At 32.2% G+C, this 24,655-nt stretch overlaps 1 long non-coding RNA gene across 1 annotated transcript; it reads left to right on the top strand.

The window, feature by feature from the left end:
- Positions 1-17,071: 17,071 nt before the first annotated feature.
- Positions 17,072-21,791, top strand: LOC146993440 (uncharacterized). The gene is made up of 2 exons (XR_015038720.1): positions 17,072-17,266; positions 21,627-21,791. It is a non-coding gene; the product is annotated as an uncharacterized LOC146993440 (long non-coding RNA).
- Positions 21,792-24,655: the final 2,864 nt, after the last annotated feature.

Genomic DNA, 24,655 nt, shown 5'->3' with positions numbered 1-24,655 from the left:
GCACTTACATTTTTCTCCTTGCGCCACTAACACTGTCGTATTATCCGCATTATATATGCGGTATTTGCGGAAATACTTCCTAAAAAACTCTTCTGCCACACAGGAACACTGCGCGCCGGTATCCAGGAGTGCGGTGGCTGGGATATTATTCACCAAGACTTCAATTTTCGGAAGAGTCAAATTTTTCACCATTACTGTATTTAACTTGTAGGAAGAGGGGTTTTCGTGGCCTTCGGATTTCCGCACCCTCTCGTCAGCAGAAATCCGTTTTAGTTTAAATTATTTTTCCTTTCCGTGCTTTCCTTCTTTTCCCACTGGCCTTGAGATTTTTTTCCTGGGTTGCTATTGAACTGTCGACGTTCGCCGGCTGTTTTTGAAAGCTCGGGTTTCCTTGCCCACTGATTCGCTTTTTCTCCGTAGCCGTGTGCTTGAGTTTGCTGTAGTCTTGGCGTACCAAATTGGTTTCGCTGTTGATATTGGCGTCTTCTTTCGACGTCAGCCGTTCTTCTACTTTCAAACTGGATTGCTAGCTCAAATAACTTTTCCAGTGCAGTCGGATTTCTCAATTCAATGAATCTTGCACTTGGGGTAGTAACCTCGGCAAAATTACTTGAATTATTTCAGGATCCGGACGGTTTCCATACAAGAGCTTGAAAACGTGAATTTTTCTTAAAATAAAGCTCGAGAGGTTTTCGATTCTTTGTTGATATATACTGAAAAGTTCCGTTTCTAATTTCGCGCGATCCCTTGCAACAGGGAAGGCTTTTAGTAGGGCAGTCTTGAAATTTTCGTAAGTATAGGTGGGACTTCCTGCTTGACCCAAGAGACTTCTGCCTATACATTTGAACCAGTTAAGCGCTTGGCCCCTCAAAGCGCTGGTAGCTAAGGTAACTTTTTGAAACTCGTGCACGGGGTAGAGCATGAAGTGGTCATCCAATTTTTCCAAAAAACTGGTTACCGGTGAGTTTCCATTAAACGTTGCTTCTGGTTTCATCGAAGCGCGCATGGTCTGGACGATGTAACCAAATCCTTCCAGGGCGGCAGCTGGCATTTCTGGATTCTGAGCCGTTTCTGCAGGCAGCACAGTTTCTTCTTGAAACTCGGCCATGGTTATTCTTCTTCGTTGGGCGCCACTATCAGGTTCAATGTTCCTTCTTACCTTCTTCGGGAACATACAAGGACCTGATTCGGAACAGAGAGCTTACTAAAGCTATGTTCACTAATTGTGGTAAGTAGACAGGATAGACATGAAGGGTATACAAAACCCTTTATTTTTCTCTATATACAATAACTTCCGTACTTCGGAATACACTGACCCGCCACTTGGGGTCTAACGTAAAAGTATAAAAATAAAACTAAACTCTAATTTAACTTTAAACTAATAAACGTGGAAGATTGGCCTTATATTAACAGGAAGCGTATGTAGTACAGAGACTGTGAACACTACAGTACGTTTAAATTTATCAAGAGGATTAAAACCTCTGGCCTGGAAGGCAAACAGCAACTGCGTAACTTCTAAGGTAAGCGGCCTGCTTCGAACTCACTGCTTCCTCTCTCTCGCTTGTCAAAAAGCCACATCTTAAATACTTGGCGTTCGCCAGACAAACTTTGCATAAAAACCTTAACGCTTATAATTCTGGCCGGAAGTAGAAAATAAGAAGTGATAGTAAAGATTTAAAATAAAATAAACGTTAGTAAAACTTAAGATCCTTACACAACAATGTACATCACTCTTTGAATTGAAGATTCTATGTAAGTGGCACACTTAACGCGAAGATCGACTCCATTTTTGGATATGTCAGTGCATGGTTGTGAGTAAAGTAGGTTCAAGAGTATATGTTGTAAGATTCTCACTAGTGTATTTCTCAGTTACTGTAGAATGTGACGAATCTTAAGAACTAGTTAGCGAATAGTCGCTTAAGTTCGCGTAACAAGAAACAACAAGATGGAAGGGTAACTAACCCTTTATTATTCCAATAAGATTTAACAAAACTCCGTCTTGGAGTGTACAATCAAAGCCGACACTTTGGCTTGAACTTAAGAGACTAAAAATTAAACTGAAACTAAGATTAACTAAAGAAATATAGCCGAAGCTATCAAAATTCTAATCGAATTGGCCCTCTTAACTCTATTTGACTCCGAAGCTTATCAAGGGCCTGAGTACGGCCTAGAGTAATAACAGCTTTGAGAGAGAGAGAGTAGCCAAAAGGCAGACGCGCGCAAATAAGAGACTCTGATTCTCACTAACTCTGCAAGTAACTTCGCGGTTTAAATACCGCTCCTCCTCATTAAGTATTCAGAATGATTCCAAAACTACGTTCTGGCCGGAAGTAGTAAGTTGAAGTTAAGAACTTGACAGAAAAGGAACTTTAAAATTTAACTGTTAATAAACACAATCCTTACGTGATAAGTTATTCTAATATTTAGTCGATTCCTGTGTTTTGTTTTAGAAGTGTCTCACTTGTGGTAAAATGTTCATGGGGAAACGAAGCTTCATTAATCACCTAAAGATCCTTTCGGGAGAAAAATCCTTTCATTGTACGGAAGGTGCAAAGTCTTTCAATGGACAAGTGTTTTAAAAACGCATATATTGGAATTCATAATGGAAAACTATCTTTCCAATGTATTCCAAGATATTCACTGGCATTGATAATTTAAGAATTCATTGTGTGTTTACTACAGGTTTTATATTCAAAAAGGATAATAATTCAGTTTCTTCAATCTCCAATGATTGTCATTATTAACTTAATTTAGTAAAATTTTAGTCATCTTATAAGTAATTTCTCCCGCTTTCTTATCATGCCTTCGTAGTGTAATGGTCAGCACACTCGGCGTGTATTCGAGAGGTCCGTGGTTCGAATCCCGGCGAGGGTATTGTACATTTTTCATGTCTCCTGCTGCAAAATAAACCTAATGTCTCTACATATGTTATTATAACACTACTTTCTTAGTGGAAATAAATCTGCGAAAAAGAGTTTAGCATGAAAATGTTAGGTTCTTAACGTTTAACGTTCTTAACTATGATGAATGAAGAAATATTTACGTATTATCAATATTCAATTCATTCCAAGTTTATATGTCATTGCGTATATGGAAGATAAGCTTAAGCATACATGTGCTGAGCTATTCCAATTCTTACCAATTTCCTGAGTTTTATCGTACATGTCTCCCACTTATGATAAAATGTTCACAGTGAAACGAAGCTTGATTCGTGACTAAAGGATCCATTCTTTAGAGGAATCCTTTCATTGTGTGGAATGTGAAAAGTCTTTCAATAGACAAAGGGCTTTAAATATACACAGGGGAATGTATAATGGAAAACCACCTTTCCGATGCAGCATAGGTTCCAAGACATTCATTCGCATTGATAATTTAAGAGTTCATTAGGTGATTCATCGTCGAAACTTTACTTTTGCAATAAGTGTCTCCAAAAACAAGTGATTTGAATAGATATCTGAAATCTCATGATAGGATCTATAGATGTAGCTTATGTCCCGAGAAATTAAATGAATTTGATAATTTGGAACGCCCTGAAGCTCCTCATTTAAAAAGTTGTACCGGAAGTTCTGAAGTTTTTGTAACTCAAAGGCATTTAAGAAGACATATGTAAATTTATAATGTTACTTTCAAGTGTAGATTATCTTCAAAGATATTTGGTGAATCTCATCATTTAAAACGGCACGAAGCTTCCCATCTTTAAAGTTGTATTGAATGTAAGAACATTTTTAATAGTAAAAGGGTTGTGAAGATACATATGCGATCACTTTGAAGTTGTTTTCAAATGTAGTAGCCCGCCTAAGGAGTTTCACTAGTGATGGTGCTTTGGAACACATGAAGCTTCTAATCTTATAAATTCTACCCAACGTACATGAGTGTTTAAAAGAAAAGCTGATCTTTTACCTCTTATTCCCGTGGAGCATATTATTATTTGAACCTTGGGAAAAGGAAGAAATGCTAACCCTGTCAGTGCATGTATACTTGATAAAATCATAAGTCTCAAGGATATGTTGTCAACTGAGTGGATTTTCTCTAATTTGGGGAATGATCAAGACTTAGATATGTTCCGTGAATACATAAAGTCGCAATTATTAAAAAACTGAGTGATAATATATTTACATATCGTTGTTAGAAATGGTATGCAGTTTTTTACTGTTAAAATGAGTCGTGAATGGAAATGAATGGAGAAAATAAATACCTTTACCTACATTTCCTTAGCAACTGTTTGCAATGAAAACGCAAATGAAATTCTTAGTATTGTCTGAAGTACAGTCACATGCAAAAGTTTAAGACCAGTAGCCATTTTCCTATATTTTAACAGAATGCACCATTTTCGCTGGTAATTGCGTTATCTCATGCGTTGATTGCATCAAACGCTTTCTACTGCTATAAATATAACGTGGTCTTGTTTATCAGTAGTTCATTATTGGATTCTGCGTACAAAGTGCTGTTGTATAATTCTTGTAATGGGTAAAAAAAAACCTTCACTTACTGTTGAAAAACGGGCAAAAACAGTGGCCCTGCATGAAGTTGGCTTCTCTGAAAGTGAAATAAGTTTTAAGGTAAATGTCAGCAAGACAGACATGCATCAACCTATCAGTAAATTCAAAATTTCGGGAAATTATACGGATCTTAAGAGAAGGGGTTTCCCAAGAAAAACTTGTGCACGTGATGATCGTGTGATAAAAAGATGATTACTCGACGTCCAAAAACCTCCTGCAATAAAATTAGAGCTGCTCTGGCTGCAAAGGGTATCAACGTCAGTTCGAGTACTATTTTAAGACGTTTGACTATAGATTATGGTTTATTTTCTTATAAACCTGCAAGGAAATCTCGACTTACTCAAAGTATGAAAAAGGAACGAATGACTTTCGCCAGAAAATATCAGAACTGGACCGAACAACAGTGGAGTACAGTGTTAGTTTCCGATGAGTCAAGTGTGCAGCAATTTTCTGTACGTGCTAAATGTATTCGCCGCCAATTTGGAAAAATATATAATGACAGATACATGATTTCGACAATGAAACACCATCCAAGCCAGATGATATGGGATGCAATATCTGCGTCTGGTACCGCTGCTGCATATTTCCTGCCACCTAAAACCACGATGAACGGCGGTCGGTACCTTAATTTGTTACATGACAAGTTGAAGCTTCAGTTGGATATTCACAGATGTTCAATTTTCATGCATGATGGGGCTCCGTGTCACAGGGCAAGGAATGTTGAGGACTATCTGAGGGCTACTCAAATCCAAGTGCTTGATTGGCCAGATAACAGCCCAGATTTGAATCCCATAGAGAATCTGTGGCGTATTGCGAAAAATAAAGTCGCGGAAAAGCTATCATCCAGTACTACAGAAATTGTTGAAGCAATAAAGCATGTGTGGTGTACAGAGATTTTTCAAGCTTTACTGCCAGTCTCTTGTTCATAGCATGCCTAAAAGGATTGCAGAAGTGATAAAAATAAAGGAGGTTTGACAAAATACTGAATACATTTCAATAACCTTGTAAGTCTATTTTTTCATTTATAACATATGTTTTTGTTGCGGAATTCCAATAAATATGATTTTTTCATGTGTGGTCTTAAACTTTTGCAAACGACTCTAAAGTAAAATATTAAACTTAGTAATAACGAGACAGTTACGGAATGTGAAGCTTTAACATGTAATTTAAAACAGAATTGTGAAATTTAGCCTAATGATTTCAATAACTAATCATTGATAGCCATAAAGTTAAGTGGACAATTTGAAAATCTCATTATATATAGGAAAGTTAATCATGTGAAAATCACGTGAAATTAAGTGAAGTAGTAAAATAAATCAGCTCAAAAGCGTCAATAGACTCGAAAATTATATGAAATGAATTAAAAATCATAAAAAAATGTCCAAGTTAAAATTTATGTTAAAAACTAAATAATATTATAAATAAAGGGCATGTATTTGAATAATTGAGCTAGTAAAATATAATAAAGAAGTTAAAAATAAGAATATGTTGAAAATTTCAAAGATTAAAACGTAAAAAAAGTTTAAAATTTTCATCAAATTTAAATAAAGTTCATATCATTATGCATATTGTCAGAAAGGATAAGAAATAGGTTAAAATTACTAGGTATGATTGAAATTACGAAGCTTAAAAATGTATGAAAAAAGTTACAAATTACGTTTAAAATTAAGTAATGTAATAGAAATAAACTCGTATTTGAACAATTAAGCTTGTAAAATATAACAAATGTGTTAAATGTGAAACTGTATTGGTTAAAACGTTGTAAAATATATGTTAACATTAAATATTCAGGTTTGATTTGGTTTATCTCTCATCAAATTATGAAGTTAAGTTTTGGTCCCGCTGGTCCTTCATCAGTTAGCAGACCTGCATGCTAGACAGTGCACTGCCTGCGGGTTTGCTCAACTCCTCCTACATTAGCTTCTTCATCCTGCGAGTTTGAGATTCTGTTTCTTTATACCTCCCTTTTGATACTATTGCGTTCAACTTGCATGCTGCTTCTCCATTTGATGATACAGATATTGCTTTCATTAGTTAATTAATCTATACGTAGATTAATTGACTAGCTGTGATAATAAGCAATTTAATCTAACACAGATTTATTCTTGAGGTCTTTAATAAGAAACTAATTCTTTTTATATTTCTATCTATCCAACTGAAAGAAGAGATGTCCTTATGGTTGTCGTATAAATTATTAAGTTCGAGAGATTTTAAATTAAAATATTTATTTTAGTTCCTTCTTTAAATCGATTTCGCTCTCTTACATTGACTTGGCCAATTGATATTTTTATAAAAATGGTTTTTATTCTATGATGATTAAGCCGAGGCAGAGTAAATGTCGTTACTTGTATAAAGATTAAAGTTTTTGAAGCAGAAAATATAAAAAAATCAATGGGTGTTGTCCCCTGGATTCAAACCACAAAACTCCCACTTGCTAGCGGGATATTCTAACCACCACACCACACGTGCACACGCGACAGAATGGGATTATTTCCTGCGCATGTGCAACAGAATGTCAGAAGTTGAACTAAACCCAGATATAAGTGTCCTTATAGGTAAACAATAGTCCTTATAGGTATGCTGGAAGTTGCTGCCTTTTGTTTCAAACAAAAAAGTTATACATGGTCATAAAGACTGAAGTATTTCAATTCATTCAAGATGTGTAAATTATTTCTATCCTTCTTCAAGATTTCCAAAATGTTCTATACTTCATATCTTCCAGCATTCCAGAGACATCGAAGTCTTCGAAGAAGCTAAAGATTCGTTGGAAATGTTTGCTTTTGTTTAATTTGACTTGCAAAGCAGAATTGTCTGCCTAAGAAAAGGGATGCCTTAATGGAGTATTTTCTAAGGAAAACCGGCTCGTGTCCTAGTATCCACGATACACATGGGAAAACTACGAAAACACTCATCCAGCTTGTCCATTCGTTTGGAATCAGTCCCAAGTCGAACTACCAGAGTTCAGCGAATTTACCGATCAGCCGCTCACGGGCCCAGGTTGGAAATGTGATACATCTTGTTGGAGATAAGCAAAACCCTGTTGGAGATAAAAAAAGATTCTTTACAAACATATAGTCATATTCATTTTCTCAGACATTAACAAACAAACAACTTTTTACAAACTCACTGTGCGTCTGCTAAGTACCACCAAACCGACACATGCCTGCCCACTAGCGTCCGAATGAAATAAACCTCTGGATATTGGATTTTCGTTCCGTGTTGTATTTACAGCAAATAAGTAGGCTTCAAGAGGTTTTTATGATTTTTCCCAAGCGCAACGTGGAAACAAGCCAGACACCCCTTAGAAAAGCCTCCATGAAATCATCCATAGTTACAAAAGTGTGCGAAATCTACAATAATCGGAATACTGAAGTACTTTTCTTTTTTTCAACATTAAAACGATGCTACAACATGTTACGCAAAAACTATAAATCCCGCTATATTTTTAAAGGATTCGAATAAAAATTTCTCATTTTCATAATTTGAAAAAGTTATGAAACGTGTTTCACTGAAAAAAATATATAACGAGAGAATTCAGTCAGATGATGCTCCATAAACGATAATTTTCTTTGAACCAATATTTTGTAAACAAGAATATAGGCTCTATAAAAATTATTAAAGCTACTTTCTCTCGTATTTGAAATCTTAGTTTTTTAATTGGGAAAATAAATGCTAATCAACGCGAAATAGTTAAGAAGCAAACTCACATATTATCAGCAGTACAAATCGCTGTTATCGAAATCACTGAAATCGTTACAAAACTCTTTTAAATAATTTTTCTTGTTTGTTAAACTACAGATTCTTTGGACAGATATGCATTTGATATTTGCTTTTTATTTTTACATTTTATCTTTTATGAGAAGGAAAGAAAACAAGAGAAAATTATAAAATCTTAATGAATTCGGATAAGAGCGAATGGCAAAGAGATGGTACATAAATCTTTTCGTTTATGAGGTGCTGGCAGACAGGAGAGCAATTGAATCTTTCCGTTTAATATTCACAGCGACAGGCCTCTTACTTAGAAAAACAGGATGTATCGCTCGATGGATTAGACCGACGATGCTTTCAGACCGAAGCGATTAACTCGATTATTTCCAACACAAGTCACTTTTAAATATCCGATCAATTAAGAAAAGGTATCCAAGTTATGGAATTATTTTATTTTCATAATTTGAAATAAGCTCATTTTATCGAAGTAATTATTAATACCACCTATACTCTCAAGAAATGACACATGCGATGCAAATGGTATTCTTGATATTATTTCTCCGTTAAATACTACTCGTATTGAGATGGAGTCGCGTAGATCTCTATGTCATTTAAAAAGGCCTAATTGACTTTGACATGAAGATCGGACAAACGTAATTATCTGACATCGAGAAAGGTAGAAAATGTGTCATAAGAACTAATGATTTAGATAATCATTTGTCAATGAAACGAACTCATTTAAAAAATAAAACTTTTTTTTTTTTTTCGAAAGGCGGGCACTAGTTTGTCTTTTTTCGATATTGGCCAATCTTAAGGTCGGAAGTGGTGGCCATTTTGTTGTGCAGGCATCTAATAGGCGGCTACAGTTACCTCCTATGAAGGGACGGACAGTTACAACCATGCCTTTCTCTGAGATTCGAACCTGGGCCTTTCGGTATCGTAGTCGGCTCCCCTAAACACTATGCCATATGGGCAGCTTAAAATTAAAACTGCTACTATAATCAGTAATGCAATTAACGTGTAAAAGCTGATTAAGGAATTCTATTGCACCGTCTGGCTTATAATTTGTTTTAAACATAAAAATTGCTGCATTGACAATAATTAAAGGAATATTATCCGAAAGGGCAATCTAGTTTATAACAAAATATTTATATGGAATTTTTTTATTCTAAGAATTATTTTATTCTATTTAAAATTTATAGAACATTTTAGGTCCGAAAATTTTCGATGTTTATTAAATTTACAAGAATTTGTTATACTATACGTTTGACTAACTTTCATAACATAGAAAAACGTAAAACACACTATTCATCCATATTATCTCAGAATGAGTACATAAAATTATTATTCAATCTGAGAATGTTTTTTTTTTTTTTTTTTTTTTTTTTTCATATATCGCTTCTGTTTGTTTTCCTATAAAAATACGAGCACACAAAAACAGTTAGATTAAATCGCTGAAATAATCATAAAAACCGAAATTAAGGGTACATTTTAGATTTGCACTCGAAAATTAGCTTTAGTTGCAAGAAAGAAGCACTACATGTAAATTAGAAACAGAAAATATTAGCAGAAATAGATTTAATCTGACTACAAGAGGAAAATTATCACCCGTTCAAACAAAGAACTGCTCCAATACTAAATGTTTTTATTTACATTTCTGTACCTTACTGAGTTATGCAGAAGTCAATCTGCCGCACTATAATTTTAGCGGTCAGTTACTACTGCTGGTCATCAGAAGGAATCTTGTTAGCACTACGCTGCTTATTTCTGCGTGGAACATGGAACGTTGTGGAGAAGAGATTTAAAATAGCTTGTTCGTAAATCCTCTTCAGAGAGTAGTGGGAGATGATTATGAACAAGATCTAAGACATGTACAAGATCCTTATAATTTCTTTCCAAGAGCATTCTTGATGAAAACTGGAATGAAGCTGAACAAAGTTATATTTATACTTCTGGTCCCCAAGATCTATGATTAATGATTTATGCATTCCTTGTCACATCCATGATTTATCACATAGTTCTCCGCATTTATACAATTATTTTATGCGTTTATTAATTTATTTGAAAAACTGAAAGAACAGATATGAGCATATTTACGATTAACGAAACAACATATGGATTCGAAGGAAGCATTTTGCATTACAGACTCGTGCTTTCTTTAATACTGTAATAAAATGTAAGTACTAATTGCTAAATAATGAATGAAAACTTTGCAAATAAATTATAATTAATGAATAATCTAAATAAAAATTTTACTTATGTTTATAATAATGGACTGATTACAAAGCATAATTTATTTTACACGAGTAGTTCTGTAAGATTCTAGCTAAATTAAAGTTATTTGGAAGGCTAAATCTTGACTTGAACTGTACAGCGACTGTTCGCTAAGTTCATCTGTATCAGTAATAAGACGTAAGGGAATGAAAGGATACTTTTATTCAACTCAAGAACAATATGTAGAGAAAGCACTCCTGATACGGCCTCGGCAATACTTACTGGAGGCAACTCAAAATAAAAAAATGGAAAATTAATCTAAGTTGAATAATCAGCTGAAGTTAGGTAATAATCTAAGTTGAGTAATCAGCCGAAGCTGCACAAAGATATTTAAACGCGTAGTTGGCTCTTGTAACCGGTAATTAATATGCGCGGCCGTAAAATAGCAAGCGTAAGTATCAGCGAAACATCACGGCTGACAAGGCAGAATATGCTCTTAATATGCTCTGAAGTAACTCGTCACCCGCTTTACTAATTTCCGACGTTCGGTTCTTTTCTTTCCCCCCTTTTTTTTAGTCTTGAAAATTCGACCGCTGACTTGTTGACTTGTACCACTATCAGTAATATGGGGAATAAATTTCATTCATTTCGACAATTCCTTCATGGTATTGCATTTTTCACAAACATTAGTGCATGTTTAAGTTCTCTAATTGCTCTCAGTGGTTCAGTCTAGTACTGATCGAGTGAATGACCGTTGAATATAGTTACTTCGTCCCGGTTTTGAAGCAGTATAGTATTAGATGCAATCTGATTTTGTGGTTACAAAATATTGCTTCTTGCTTCCGCATCACGGCTTGCAACTGAGTGTTGAGGAGAGGGAAAGGTTCTCAGAGTCTAGGATTATATCAGCGTCTAGTAATCTGTTCATGCAAGGAACTAACCCAAAAGTATCTGTGCTACTCCAGAAGCTGCCAAATGTGACAGAAGTTTGATAGACAAGCTGAAAATAACACAAAATCCCTTCCACAATCTCGAAATAATCATGGATTATGGATAAATGCGTTTTTTAACAACATTTACCAGTTCTTGCTTTGGATATTCAACCTTTGAAAAAAAGTATTCTCTCGATCTATAGTCTCACTAAACGATGGCAATTTCTTCGGTAAGAATCAAATAACAAACAGTATTAGATAGGAAGTATTAGATAGAAGTATTAGATAGAAGTGAAAGGCATAGGTACTACAAAATATAGCTTTTCTATAAAGCAAAAATATAGCTTTGTTCGGCATCGATTTGAATGATAAATGGTTAAAAGAGATAATCTGCTACGGGTTTTATCTTCATTTGGTTCAACACAGTAATATATACACCTAACAGCACGCTTATCAATTAGTTTCTGAAACTAGTACACTAAGCATTTGAGATTCAGAGAATTTGCCTAATTTCAAATATTAAATATTGCTTCCAAAATAAGTGAAAGCAATCAACCATATTATTTTAGGCAAGTGAGTACGCATACCAGTTTAAAACTGTAGTGTGTTCAGCCAGTCTCAGTTTTCTTTTGTAAAAAATTTAGTAAGTGCGACGTATACGATATCTGTAAAAGTGAATGCATGCTTTCACTAGAGTAGAATAATTTTATCACAGATCGTAGAGTTAAAAGCAATGTCATTTTCATTGACACAAATAAAATTATTTCATTGATATGAGTAACTAACATGATTTCTCTCCATTTTAAATGCATTTTAATTTGAACACTTACATATTGATCTCATATTTAATAATACAATTCACTTGCATTTATCAATCACATGTTTTTTTGCTTTAAATCTTAAAATAAATACTTCAGACACACATAACATCACCCGTCGCGCACACGAAAGCAACACTGTTGAATTAGCAGATAAGGACAATACACAAGCACAGGAACATGTATAGGTATGAGGGACACCAGTGATATACTAGGAGTCAATTGGTAATGCTACTGTACTAACTAACCTTTAAAAAGGAAATGAGCAACTGAAGATTTCCAAAGGATCTAGAGTTTACTTATTATAGTACATCGTGCAATCCCACCGTACCCCCCGCATTCAGTATTTATTAAAAATAATCATTTAGGACATGAAAAAGATTACAGTATAGTCTCAATAAAATTTGAAATTCACAAATTAAATTGAGAAAATCTGTTTGGATGTAATAAAAATAACAGATAAACATAAGAAGTAAGAGATAAGCATAATGAGATAAATATAATAAGTACTATGGGAACACAATGTTATAATTAACTGTAATAATAATACTAAAGTGGTCTCCATGGGGTTATTACAGTTTATGAAGTTCACAAGTGGAATCCTTTTGAACATATTCACAGGACGTAAAAATCATTAAATTTCTGAAGCATGAGGAACTTAACAAAGATCCAGGCCGTAGGAAGAGAATTATTGCATAATAATTTTTTGAAACTTCGGTTACTGATTTTTATCATTTACACCACGAAAGCATGCAGAACAATACACATAGCATCATGGAATTTCAGGACCAGGAAAGCTAAAATTTCGTAATTTTTAACTAAATTTAATTTTCGCCATTTCGTAATTTTCAAAATCAGTGCCCAGAGCAGATAGGAGTGGCTGAGAAACCTAATCATTTATATTGCCGAAACTCATCAGAGACATTATTTTCAACGTAACGGAAGATCTGGCTGTGTATTCTAATTACACCTAAATGAATACAATAGGTATCGCATTGATTTTATAATTTATGGTACATTCAAAAGCATTGTAATGTTTCGACCTTTATCAAAAACATTTCGGTAAAAATAATTATTTAAAACATAATATATTATTTATGATGTCAGATTTTATGACCTCAGAAAAATAAATAATTGCAGGCCCTCAAATGTTAAGGACCACACGTAGAAAAAATTATAAGAATAAAATATCATACATATATAATATAAAATCTTAATAACATTCTGGTAAAAGATTATAACACCTAAAAATTGTAAACTAAGCAAAAATGAAAAATATATTATTATAAATTCAGCTTATACACCGCTATAAGTGTGTAAAATAAAATCTTAAAATCATTTTCTCCAAAAGATTACTGTAACTTAAGTCGTAAGCTCAGAAGTTAGAAGAAACATTACTTCTGATAAAGCATTTTGAAAAATCTCTTTGATGCGAACAAAAAACAACAAAAACAGAATAACAGAAATAGAGCACCTAGAAGTATTATTTAAAAAACTACATTGCAGCGTTTCTGCATAAAGAAAAAAAGAAGATAGACGATCGCTTCTTTTCTCTGTATTATACTGGGAGGTACAGATCAGCTTCTTTTGTATATAGCAAAATTAGGAAAACAAATTTTGAATTAAGTTATGCTTATCCGGCCAGCATTAAAATTCTAGTAAAGTATATTCTGATACTACAGAACTGAAAAATGGTTCCGGAAGAATGCAGTGTAGTTACTTTCGATGTCTATGAAAGATTTTCTTAAAAGTCCATTCGTACTTGCAAAAAGAAAACAATGCATACTGCTTAAATGTTAAATATAATTCAAAACAGTGTTCTACTAAAGTAAAGATTCTGTGTTGTGACTTATCTCACTTACTTGACAGCAACACCATAAAATCCATCGTGGCAAGTAGTGCAAGATTGCGCCTGTCGTTGGGAAGAGCCTTGAAAATCAGTGACAGTATGAACTATGCTCATTTTCGCCTTCAATTTTGATGGACAGCAACCCAGGAGGGACGGATCCGAGAGTCTCTCACTCCCCTTTCCCTACCACCAACCTCTCGAGAGGACTTTCAGCTCGCCGCATATTTACAGTGCCCCCTGTCGTACAGACGCTATATATTTACAAACATCCATCTCCGGGATTCGAACCCCAGCCCTTTGGTACGGCAGTCAGTGTCATTAACCACTATCCCGGTTGGGCGGCAGCAAAGGTTCTTGGTTTAGAATGCTAACTAATATTTCTTAGTGATAATTTTTTGATACGAAGAAGAAAGATAATTTTAAACATTATCAAAATATGTCTAGAAGATTTTGCATTTAAACTAACAATAAATATTATGTTGGCTTTCGAAACAGATAGAGTCATAAAAATTTTATAGAAAATAAGATTTGTTTACCTGTTACAGTTTCGGACAAATTTATTTTGATTTTTTTTTTTAATTAGTCAAGGTACAGTTCGACATTGTAAAGCAACTGACAAAATACGTTTCGATCAGAATAATTTCTTATTGCAATTTTTCCTTCATTCAAAATATAATTTAATACAGAAAGATGTCAAAATTGAGAACATAATAAATAAGAGAAGCATCTTATTTCATCTTACGTAGCAGACAGGGAGAAAAATCGAGATAATTAACAAACTTCATTCTCTCTCTCTTTTTTTTCTTCTCTACTCATGCTTTTTCTTCTTGTTTTTCTTTTTTTCCTTTTGAATTACATTTCCTGGCACGAAGATGAATCGTGAATAAAATATCTAATTATACACCTACAAAAACTCAAGGTGTCAGTCAGTTATCAGAGTTTAATAAAGACATAAAAAATATTTTATATCTTCTCTTATTTATATCTTATAAAAGCGACATTGAGAAGCCAAGCTGAAAGTTATCTGGTTTTCGACGCACCATCCCCGATTATTATCGGCCTAAAATGTTTTCCAATCAGCGCGAAGTATTCGAACTGACAAGTCTCTAATTTGCACCAGGGAAGAAGCTTCCTCCTTGTCAAAACTACGATGGATAAGTACCAATTTACTCGAACAAAATCTGACGTCCACCTTTTTTGCCATGAGTTTATGATGTCAACAGTTTCGAGCAGCAATCCTTGAGCTGCCCATCTAATTATCTGTAATATGTTTATTTGAGAAAAGTTACAGACAGGCACGAAGACTCGTGACGTTTTAATGTCGGGGCTCGAGCAGTCTCGTAACATGCTGGGCGCGTTGAATCCTAAAGTCAATATTTTGATTGCATGTGACGGAATGGTAATACATTAGTATAACTTTCGAAGACTACAAATTAAAGTGCTCTTTCTTGTCCCCAATTGAACTTTCTTTTCTATTTTATTACAAAATGTTAGCCACCAATTAGCGCAAAATAATGACATTACTTTTCTTACATGTGAGTTAACTCCGTTTTTAAGGACCATTTTTAGAAAATTGTTAGTCTTGTATTTTGAATTCCTTTGATCAGAGAAAAAGTACGTCCTAGAAAAAATTGAGAAGATTTAAGTACGCAATGCTTATCATTTGAATCATAATTTATTGCCTGATTCATTTTACTGACTGTTTGTTGAATTTCTGCAACTTTACATAGCTTAAGCTAAGTAGAAAATTCCGTTCTCCGTTCAATAACTGAGTTCAATTCTCCGTTCAATATATTTCTCTAGATATCTTTTTTTTATTGCTAATAAAGGGAAAAATTATTCTTTTCACGTTATTTCTACTTATGTAAAATCTAAGACATTTTTTAATCATCGCAAATGTTTCCAAAGACGTACTGCGTCTTAGTTCCAAGCATCATACATTTCAAGAAGGTCTTTTAAGTGGCGAAGGTTGAACCTGCTGACCACTTCAATTTTTCTCAGCAAGTCTGGGAGACGGTGCCGTTTTTTAAGATTCACATTAAATTCATTCTCATTTAAAACCGGAAGCAAAATTCAAGAGAAAGCTCCACCGTCAGTGCCTGATAACGATTGACTTCAATATAGCTATCCTTCCACTTGCAAACTGACTTAATTTCATTGATACACTGCTCGTATCCAGAGGAATTTGCTCGTAAGCAAATTCCTCTGGAGCACGTGTGTGCTAGTAAGGAATGACTCCACCAGTTCCCTCCATCTGTAAAATGAACCGGTGAAATACACATATGCGTATGGCCTTATTTATATGCTTTTTGAAATGTATTTATAATTTTCTTACAGTGACTTTGGTATTAAAAAAGTTAATTAAATTGAACTTATTTATCAATTATCTTTGAAAGATTTGAAATTTGACTGGAAAATTAAAAATGTTTTAGTAACTTCTTACTGGCGATGTTTAATAAATTCAAATGTTTTTTTTTTCTGCTGAAACAATAGTAGTGTATTTATCATAAGCTAAGTCAACGGCCATTTGCTATAAAGTAAAATTACATAAGATAACACAGATTTACGCATTCGGGGAAATTTTTTAAGTTTAAATTTTTTATTAATAAACTTCTAATTTTGTTGAACAGTATATTCAGCGTTCAATAAATGTGCTTTAAAAGAAGCTACTTCGTTTTCACATTTTAAGTAGTTTTGAAACATCCTAATTTTAAGAATAAATAATGACAAATTTCAAGCTTTCATTTGCAAATAGAAGTAAAAAAATCAGCTTCATACACATATAACTTTTCAGAGGAAGTTCATTAGTAATACTTCAAATACTTGTAGGTCCCCATTTCCTCTCCATCTAATAGTGCAATATTCTACGAAAACGGCGAATAAAATAGTCAGAATTTAGTATGTATTTTATACGTAGCGGCTTACTTCTCTGTAGCATCCATTGTCTGAAGATATGCTAAATTTCCCAAACTGTGCACTGTAAAAAAAAAGTTCGCTCTTTACAGGCAAAAGTTTTGTAAAGTTACAGAAATCAAAAAGTTACAGAAGAATTTCCTGTAATGGTAACAGGTTGAAAGCAAACTGTAGCGGTAACAGCTGATTTGCTTGTAACATTACAGATAATGTTTCAGTAGCCGCGCGGAAGAATCACGTGACTGACTGGAAATTAGCCAATCAGGAGAAAAGTGTTTGAAAGCTAGTTGCAGAAAAAAACATGGCTGAATGCATGTTGGTTGTATAGCGCAGGTAAGTAAGAAAATGTTAACAGTTACTACTTGAAATATTTATTGTTCATTTTATGCAGATTATTCTCATGCACAATTGCACTGTTATATGTAGTGAGTAAGTATTTAAACGTTTAAGCTTTGCGATTAATTAATATCAGTGTTCGTAATGTCTAATGAGTTGAAAGAGTGCAAAATATTTATTCCAAATGCAGATCTAATAGTAGTATTTTGTCATTGTGCATCCGATAAATTACGCCTTAAATTGCCCGTATTATTATTTAAAACTAATTATTCCAAAATTTAATCACTGCTTGTGGTATATAATTGAAATGGTAATGTGGTTGTTGAAAACAAAACTAATCATTTTAGCGTTCTTTTCCAATCGTCTGACGAAAGAACATTTGACATCTTTTTCCCGGCAGGCCTTGCGAGAAACGTTTATATAAACATTTAGAATTCTGAATGTAATGTATATATTTTTTTGCTTACAAGGTTTAATTTATTCTTTTTCTAGTATTATCTGATTAGTATAATTCAGTCTAATATGTTTATGTACAACTGTGTTATGAAGTAAAATTACAAAAACTTGAACAACGCGGTCGAGAATCTCGTTTATTCCTTTAGTGTAATAATATTTTTTTCAGTGGTATTAATTTCTTACGAAAATATTATAACTCCAAAATGAAGTAATTATATTGATTAAAAATATGCCGTATCATACTTTTCGTAATGTTTTGTTGTACTAACTAGATGCAACTTAATTATTCCATATATTTTAATATACCAATATCAACAGGGGAAAAATGGAAATGACCTAAAATATTTTTCTAACAATTCGTTAAACTAATTATAAAACAAAACTAAAATTTTGTGCATTATTTCCAAAAATACCATTTCATTAATATTTTATAAATGACAACATATATTATATTGTATATATAACTACCATTGCATACTTATAAGTTTTTAAACATTTAATGTAGAATTTATGTTGATTTTATTTTGCCCAGTTTTAATACAGTTTTGAAGTATGATAATCTTGTTACTAGGATAGCATGAATCTGCTAATACAAGTTTAATACATTTCTTGACAAATATTTCTCTTATTCATGTAATATAATATATAAATCATAAAATAAGTTTTCTTAAAAATAAATTATTATTGTTTATTGGAATTTAAAACAATTCTGTATCTGTATGTTGTATTAAAATTAAATAATAATGAATTTTTAATGAAGCATTGATTTTAGCATTAACAATATAAATATATATATATACACACATGAATAAATGGAAATGCAAGCTACTTTTCCTTACAAAACCGCCCATGAATATATACTTCAAGTGCTTCCATACTTCCCTTTAGGCTGATAGCCTTTGCATGCTTTGCCATATTCTATCAATCCAAATGATGCAAATATGCAGAAAATTTTACCTTCTTTGAAAGTTAATACCGGAAATAAAATTCAGTGCATTTGTAAACTACATTAGTTTTCTTATAGCTTGGCATTTAATTGCCCTATGATTTACTAGTCCAAACTAAGGCAGAATTCAGATATCGTTCAAATAAAAGAAAATTAATAAGGTCTGATTTTTAGACGTATATATGAAGATTTATTTTTTTAAATATTATTTTAAGTCAACCAAATTAATTTCAAATTTAAGTAAGTATTCATGCCTTTCAGTAGCATTATTTTTGATATCTTAAATTAAATAACTGAATGCAATATTTCTTGTTAATAAAAGAAAAGCAATGTTATGAAAGACTAGCGAAGTGGATTTGCAAGTTCTAATTACGAAAGGTCCCATGCTTTAAGGGGTCATTTTTAAAAATACTTAATTAAAAAAAATTATTTAACGTAAAACTTCCAAACTTCACACATGTGGAATATTAATTCTATATATTTTATCTCATTCTTATTTTATTAATTTCATAGCATTTCGTGTGACACTAGTAGTAATTATTAATTAAATTTTATGCAGTTTCTGATCTATGTTTTGATTTTGTTATTAATTACGTTAGTTTACATAAGATTTAAAATTATGTAAGGTACAAAAACCTTCTGCATCTATTAATATATGCTGAAGTGAATGAAATTATGCCAGTGAAATTTTTTAAAATCAAAAACAAATTTCTGTGGAAAATTAAAGTTATAAATTCTAAATGCAAACAAAGGAGTGAATTTGAAAGTTATCAAATAAGCCAAAGTTTTGGTCATTTTTTCAGTTTTGCAGAAGAATTTTTATACTTTGCAGAATGGGAATATGATGTTTGGTTTTGTTAGTATTAATTATTACATACATTATTGAATTATTGCAACTTACATTGCAACACATAATTTAGCTTAAAATTTATTTGAACTTAATTTTCTTATTTATTTTGATCATGTATATTTCATGTGTCATAAGTCTTTGAAATGAACTTAATTCTCATCCTATTTATTTATACAATTTTTTTTAAAGAAGAAAAAGTCACATTTGTTTTGCTTAGTTGCACACGAAGATACATGTCTATATATATAGAGAGAAAGAGGAGTTATGTTTACTTGCAGACTTTTTTCTTCCTTTTATATTATAGTATGAAAATCAAGGGGGAAATTAAGCAATCAATTTAATTTTGAAGGATGTGATTACAATAAGATCATAACCAATCAGAAATATTAATGAATGAACTACTGGTAACTATCATAGTATTATTATTTAAAAGAAACCGACATTCCAATAAGAAAGTTTAGTAACATAACCATTTAAGTTATCTGATAAAAGTAATTTTCATTCCTACTTCCCTATACCTTGAATTTCACTCTTAGTATTGCCCACTGCTACTCCCTAGACCTCAAAGCATTTAATGCATCTGGAACTGCAATTTGTGTCTTCTTCTACAGCATGCAAGTTATCACCGTTTAGTTTGTACTGCCCCGAGCAATGATCTTCAGAATTACCGTATTGCGTTGCATATTCCACCCCACCGAGCTTTAGAACCAGATTCTGAAAATTAAAAAAATATTTACATAATTTTCCCCCTTTTAATGCATTCAGAAAATGAATATCCCAAGATTTTAAAATGGATTTATCAACATAATGATTGTTTTCGTCATACTAACAAAGGAAAACTTTTGCACAATTACGGCCCCGTTGAATCTTTCTCTTCTAACTGTTGAATATTATGTCAGCCTAATACAAACAATGATCTATGATAGTGAAAGCAAATACCAACTGCCATTCACTGTGCAATTTTGCCATATCAGCTGAATGTTCACCCTAGCAAGCATCGGACCACAACCTTCTCTAATTATTTATGTATGATCTGAGGCCTAAGGATTTGCAAGAACAACAATGAGAATGACAGAAGTTCAAATTATAAAGAAGAAATAAGATAACTTATTAGATGTTGCAATTATGTGTATTCTTATTGAAATAGAGGTTTCTTTTAAATAAATAATATTGTGATAGTAGTAGTTTATGCATGATTACTTTTCATTTGTTATATTCCTACTGTGACTCTGTCCTTTGGAAATTAAATTATTCGTTTAATTTTTCCCTCTTAATTTTCAGAAGATAAAATTAGTAAAAATAAGTGGGAATATGGCATCAAGAGCATTAGATATTCCCATTTTCTTGAAGCTGTTCACTATTATTGTTTCATCAATGATAGGCCATGCACCCAAAATCCACTAGCAAATCAGTTAGTAAGATGAAAATGACCACTATGCGGACAAAACATTTAGGGTAACTTGTTTTGTGAGCGCCTTAAGGAAGACAAACATTACCTAAATCTTTAAAACATATTCAGAATCCTGTGCTAAAAGAAAGCTAGGGGGAAAATGTTGTCCGAGTCCCAGTGATTCCTTTGGATGAATATGTAATATTGTTTTAGAAATTTAAGGTAATAAATATAATATTTTTCGAATGCTAAAACAGTTCGAGAAATTTATTCAAGTTCTGAATTCTGAATATAAGTATACTGTATATTATATTTAATAACTATGGTGGCTTCATTTATGAAAATATTTGCATATTGGCTGTTTTTGTACAATGAACCTTCTCTAAGCTAGCTATACGTGATTCCTGAAAATTTTGATCTTTAAATGATAGTGGGCATCCTAGAGAAGTTATGTTTACTAATTAGTTATTTTATGAAGAATGCTGGTTAAATTTAAAAAGTGATTGACTGAGGTAGCTTGTCGTAATGAGACGGCTCACTGTAATCCAATTTTTTAAAGAATTTAAGCTGTCCTTAATTAATTAAGATATTATAAAGAAATATGATTAAAAGTGTTATATAAGCACATGTTTAAAACATCTATTAAAATAATTTTTATAAGCTTTTTAAGAGCATGATTATGATTTTAAAAGAAATGTTTTTTTCCTTTATTTAGGAGACATGGTTTACAAAGAGGAGAAAAACCATTCATTTTTTCCAAGCAGTCGAAACGAATTTTTATGAAATGTTTATTAAATTATATTATGTTATTTTTTAATTAATTCTTTTTTTCAGGTTTTATGTAAAGTTTATGAATTAATAAATTATTTTTACTTCTGTATTTTAATTAGCATATCATTTGCTTCATAGTGTTTCACAATAAAATTATAAATTCAATAAACTTCTTAATTAACATGCTGTAATATAGAGAGAGCATAAAGTTTGTTTTCTGTTGTCACACGTTTATTTCACAATTTTGTATGCGAATCTCGAAATTTATAATAACTATAGTATCACTTTCGAAATGGTAAAAATGGTAAATATTAAGCTTAGATTTATTACATATTATGTTTGTAAAAAATTATAGGTAAAATTAAAATGCATTAAATTTTAAGCTAAACTGAAGTATTAATTTTAGAAATAAATTTCTTAAAGGCATAGTTGTATTAAGAATTTTAAGGGAAACAAGGCTTTAAAAATTAAGGTCAGTTGGCAAAGTTTTATGCTTATTGAAAAAGCATGACATTAGGTTTTTAATGAAAGACTTCTATCTGTTAATTCAAAGGAAATTATTTGAAGGTAAGTAAAAAAGTTATGCATTATTTCAAACAATAGCAGACTGTTGACAAACACTGAGTGCAGATAAGAACAAAAAAATTATTTAGACGTTGTAATTCAAGCGTATGAACAAAATTTGAATTCCTTGTAGTAACAAAATGAAGTTCATTGCTATGTTGAATTCTTTAATTTACTGAAAATGTCATTTTTTAGAAGGAGAGAATATATTTTTGAAATATTAAGAACAGCTGTTCTGAGTTCTTCATAGAAATATTTCACAAAATGTCTTTTACTGTAATAATATGATCATATCAACATGCAACACGTTTACTCTAAAGTTAAATCTAAAGCAACATGTGTCTATTTTAGCTAAAATTACTAAAAAGAAAGTTCTAGAACATATCTTATTAACTTACACTAAAACATGCAAATAAAACATACTATTTTTTCAGCTATTTTACAGGGCAAATATAAGGAGTAGTATATCAATTTGAACTTTTAAATTAATCAAAATGATAATATGAAAGGCCTTTCAATAATATCAGACATAAGTTTCTCTTCATAAAACAAAAATACTCTGCAACAGACTAATGTTACTTTTTGAAAAAAGAACATTGCTGTTGAAAGTGCATCTTTTAAATTAATGCTATGAGGTCAAATTGACTAATTTAAAAAGCCAAACTATTATGCTTCACTTGCATATATCTGTATAATGATATACACATGCAGATATTGTTTTACTCAAAACATCTTGATTTCAGTATATTTTATTACAATAAGCATCATTTTAGACAAAAAAATCTATTACTTTTATAGACATATCCTTTAGTATTATCTATGAAAAATATATTCTACACACATAATTACTTAATGGGATATTAGAAGGAAATAATCTGAAACCTTTACAGATACAACCATTGGAATTTTACGTAAGAAAAGTATCTTCTACTCACATAATAACTTGCTATAATAATACAAGCAAATAACCTGTAAGATATACAGATATATCTGTTGAGATTTTACATGAGAAAAACATGTTCTTTTTACATAATTATTTGCTGTAATATTACACGCAAATAATCTGTAACCATTACAGATATATCATTTGGGAATTTACATGAGAAAAATATGTTCTACTTACATAACTATATGCTGTGATATTACAAGAAAAAGATCTGTAACCATTACAGGCAAAACGCTTGTAACGTTACAAAGAAAACACCTGTTTCTGTTACTCAAATAACCCATGGCATCCCAGTTTCCATGAGTTTTCTTAGTAACCTTACAGATTTTTTTTTACAGTGTGGAGCGCAAAGTGAGCTCATAATGATGTGTGAATCAGAGTATGAGTATCAAGCATTAGTTTTTAAAGAAATAAATTATACGAATCTACAGCTACATTTGTCTCCAAGTTTCATCCCTCTATAACGAAATTACGCATTCTCCACACCAGCACTATCTGCAACCATCGACTATGATTACAAGTTAGTCGTTTCTCCTCCCACGTGCATCCTAAATTATTTCATTATTTATATATATGAATGTTTATATATAATTATTTATATACATGGGCATAGCCAGGGGGTTTCAAAAGACTTCAGATTCATTAATTGGACTGGAATACGTTTGTCGGTGGTCAAATTTAAAGACAGCTGAGCACTAGTAATACCATCCAAGTAACACCAAATCGCGGTGAAATGGCTAGCTGCATGAGCATTTCCTTGATTTTTTGTAAGTATGTGTGTAAGATGAATGCGAGACATTTTTTATTAGAAAAATCTTCCACGAAGACATCCTATCCCTTAGCCAGACAGCTGTAATCGAAATCGCGTGTTTTGAACTAATCGAATAAAAGAGTAAATAAGCAATGGACTTGAATACATGAGTAAGGGCAGACAGTTGAAATTTGGTGAATGGGCAATGAAATACCTGAAACATTTGTTTCGCTTTTTAACTTATACTACAACAATTTTAATACTGTTTGCGTTAAATCTATCTAGAACTTTCTACCTATTTCAGTTTTTTTCTTTCTTGATTTAGCTTTTAACGAACACTCAACATACATAACGATCATTAGTCACTACCGAGCATAACGAGATTTTTATTCTGTTCAAGGCACTTAATAGTACTTACCAGTGGTACATGATTCTGATTAAGAAATGAGAACATACTTTGTTTGAGGAAGGACAAATCGTTGTCGCTCTATTTAGAAGTCTTGCAATGTTAGTTGTTTCTAATACTTACGTACTGTTTCCAATAATTGTGCCAGTTTTAATTCATTTCTCACTTGCCTGACTAAGTTCCATCTCACTCTCAAAATTTTCAAAAGCAAAAAAGCACCAAAGATATTGCAAAGTTTTGCTAAACTTTCCGTCTGGCATCTTAAACATAGATTAAAAACTGATAATGCTTTCTCCCTCCCCGAAA

Source organism: Stegodyphus dumicola, chromosome X1 (assembly GCF_044657685.1).
Source record: "Stegodyphus dumicola isolate Sdum_Otavi_A_Nest chromosome X1, ASM4465768v1".
Taxonomy (NCBI): domain Eukaryota; kingdom Metazoa; phylum Arthropoda; class Arachnida; order Araneae; family Eresidae; genus Stegodyphus; species Stegodyphus dumicola.
This window is presented reverse-complemented; position numbering and strand designations above follow the sequence as displayed.